Here is a 3,588-nt window from a genome sequence, read left to right as displayed (position 1 = left end):
ATTCATCACCCTCCTTCATGCGCAACAGATTGTATGCCCCCTTAAGGTCAATTTTAGAGAACCACTTGGCCCCCATTAACTGGTTAAACAGATCAGGAATCAATGGCAGTGGGTAAGGATTGCGTACAGTAATTTTGTTAATCTCACGAAAATCCAGACAAGGACGTAAACCGCCGTCCTTTTTTTTTACAAAAAAAAATCCAACCGCCACAGGAGACTTAGAGGGCCTAATGTGACCGGCGGCCAAACTTGTCTGTATGTATTCCTCCAAAGCCTTTCTCTCAGGAATAGTAAGGTTAAATAAACGAGTTTTAGGAAGAGTCGCTCCAGGGACAAATTCAATAGAACAATCATAGTCTCTATGGGGAGGCAAAACCTGCGATTCCTTCTCAGAAAAAACTCTCCAAAAATCCTGAATAGGAACAGGCAATTCTCCCCTATCCAAAGCTGCAATACGCCCGTTACAACACTTGTCATAACATTTATGGCTCCAGGATTTAATTTCACTGGTAGACCAATCCAGTACAGGATTGTGAAATTTTAACCAGGGCAATCCCAATATTACTGGAGAAGGCAAGTTATTCAACACTACCAAATCCAATTTCTCATGGTGAACACCATTAATAGTGAGAGGAAATTCACAGACCTTGAGAGTAATATTCTTCAAAGGGGAACCATCCACAGAAACCACAGCAATGGGGGATGATAAAGGTTCGGGTTTTAAATTGAGTCTTTCCAAGAATCCCCCATCAATTACATTCAGAGTAGACCCACAATCAACAAACACCCGAAATTCCATTAATTTTTTCTGAGCAATCGTGGAAGCAGCTAAAAATACACCCTTGGAATTTAAACAGGCAATACGGGCATGACTGACCATTTTTTTTTCTTTCTTCATACGAAGCTCACAGCCTTTAATCAAATGACCAGATTTTCCGCAATAGAAACACAAGCCTTCAGAAAATCTGCGATCTTTTTCTTGAGAGCGAGGTGCCACCGATCCAATCTCCATCGGTTCACCACTGTTAGTACACACATTCTCATAACCAGAAACTGACATAGCAGAGGATTTGCTCTCATTAACCCTTGCACGCAGTCTCCTATCCACCCGTATAGCTAATTGCATAGCCTGTTGCAAATCTTCAGGTGTAGGATAAGCAATTAGCAGGTCTTTAACCCTTTCATTGAGCCCAGCAAGAAATAGACTTTTCAGAGCAGAATCGTTCCACCCTGTTTGAGTAGACCAACGACGGAAATGAGTACAATATTTTTCCACATTACCTGATCCCTGTCTCAAACGTCTCAACTCAGTCTCAGCTGATGCGACACGGTCAGGATCATCATATAATAGCCCCAAAGCAGAAAAAAAACTATCCACTGATCTGAAGCATGTATCACTAGGTTGCAAAGAAAAGGCCCACTCCTGAGGCTCTTTGCGCAAAAGTGACATTATGAACCTTATGCGCTGGGATTCATCCCCAGAGGACTTGGGTCTCAAACGAAAATACAATAAGCAAGCATTTTTAAATGAAAAAAATTCTCGATGTTCACCAAAAAATAAATCCGGCAAACATACCTTAGGCTCCAAGAAATGTGCTCCAGGACAGTTACTCACGTGCTGACGGAGCTCGGCCACCTACAGAGAGAGTCCCTGCAGGCGTTTAGCCAAATCCAGAACTGACACCATGATGGAACAGAAAAATCTTTCCTTAGAGAATTTGCAGGCTGGACTTACTGTTATGTTCTGCTACCAGAGCTAAGGAAAGAGAGGAGATCTGTCCCTACGATAGAACTCATCTTTATCCCTACGATGTAACAGGGGACCTGATCCTGCGATCAGACCTGCTAAAGTCCTAAGCTAGTCTGTACGGAGACCTATAGATGTGGGGAAGGAATCCCTACAAGTACTAAGGACTGGGAGGAAAATGCGACACCTCCTAACAGAAATAGTAGCAGACAGACAAACAAACAAAATATATAGAACACTGAGGTCCGTAGACCAAGCAAACTAACAGAGTTAGATACAGAGCACAGGCTAGCTAGAAAGTAGTTATACAATGAAGTCCAGCAAAGCCAGAAGGGCGGAGCAGGATTAAATAGGCCAACAAGGTCATGTGACCAGCAAAGGAAAAAACCTAAGAGCAAGGTTCTAACAGTTGCGATTTCTTTAGTGAAATGCTGGCTCCCTCTGGTGGAGCACTGATTTCTTTAATTTTCTATCTATGGATAAAAAAAAGATAAAAAAAAGTTTGGTCTGAGATGTTGTTTTAAAGTGCTACCTATGTCTGTCAATCAGAGCATCCTATTGGTTTTCACCCAGGCAGATAGATTGCTTGCAATAGATGTAATGAGTGAATGGAACAATGGAATAATGCAAGAGAATGGGACAATGGAACAATGGAATAATGCAAGAATGGAAGAATGGAACATCATTGCACAGGTCATAATGGGCTCCTGGCCTTTATCTGGCTGTGCTGCTGCAGTCAGCTACAGTCTGCAGGGAGCCTGCAGACTAGGAAGAAGGTGGACTGCTGCTTGTTTGTTCAATAATTAGTTATCCTCTCCCCATCCCCTTGTCTGAAGGTGCATGGGACATTGGGGGGAGGGGAGAATGTTTGAAAATAGGCAGACTCATGCAGATTAAAAATGCATGTGTGGGCTGCAGCTGCAACAAGCAGTAAAGTTGTGGGTTTTAAGGTGACTATTGATGAACAACATGTCCTCCTAAGGGGAGTCTTTGTCCCTATTCCTACAATGGGTGCCTTCTTGAAGCCAGGGTGCAGTCATAGGCCAAAACGAATTCAGGTTATCGCTTCTCGGCCTTTTGGCTAACATCAAGTGTAGTATCTGTTCTCATTTAGTATATGTGCTTAGCTTTTACCAATATATTGAATTGCAATGTTATCTATCTATCTATCTATCTATCTATCTATCTATCTATCTATCTATCTTCCCGGCTGCTTGTTTTCCCTCTATCCACACCCTCCTCTTCTTTGATTGACAGCTCTGGCTTCATAGAACCAGAGAAGGAAGGAGACAGAGGTAAAACAAGCAGGTGGGAAGGTGTATATAAAGGATTGGCCCACGCCGTGATCCACGGAGCGCTTGTACTTGGTTTCAACAGTCATTCTGTGCTGACAGTCCCTTTAAAATCAGTGTTTCCCAAACTTCAGTCCTCACGGCCCCCCACAGGTCATGTCTTCAGGATTTCCATAGTATTGCACAGGTGAGAGAATTCCTGATTCCTTGATGATACTTTCATCACATGTGTAATACTGAGGAAATCCTGAAAACCTGACCTGTTGGGGGCCATGAGGACTGGAGTTTGGGAAACACAGCCTTAAATGGAGCGGTGCTGCAGTTTTATTATTCAGCAATTAGCAGGATCCCCCAACAATTTCTTAAGCAATGAGAAAATGCAGTCCCTAATGATGTCCTCTGACAATAAGCGGATCACGGACAGCAGATGCATTGGGTTCTGCATTTCTTGGAGAATGGGATGGGGCAGCTTCTGTCTTCTCAGTGATACAATCAGGAAGGAGATGCAGCGTGAGACAATCCCTGTCTACATCTTTGATTTGATCATCA

At 43.0% G+C, this 3,588-nt stretch overlaps 1 pseudogene; it reads left to right on the top strand.

The window, feature by feature from the left end:
• The first annotated feature begins 2,808 nt into the window (after positions 1 to 2,808).
• LOC141194411 (U2 spliceosomal RNA) lies at positions 2,809 to 2,914 on the top strand (annotated as a pseudogene).
• Positions 2,915 to 3,588: the final 674 nt, after the last annotated feature.

This window comes from Phyllobates terribilis, unplaced genomic scaffold (genome assembly GCF_046119375.1).
Source record: "Phyllobates terribilis strain yellow unplaced genomic scaffold, ASM4611937v1 Scaffold_70__1_contigs__length_7381418, whole genome shotgun sequence".
NCBI classification, from domain to species: domain Eukaryota; kingdom Metazoa; phylum Chordata; class Amphibia; order Anura; family Dendrobatidae; genus Phyllobates; species Phyllobates terribilis.
Note: the sequence above shows the minus strand (reverse complement) of the source record. Positions and strands in the feature narration are given on the sequence as shown.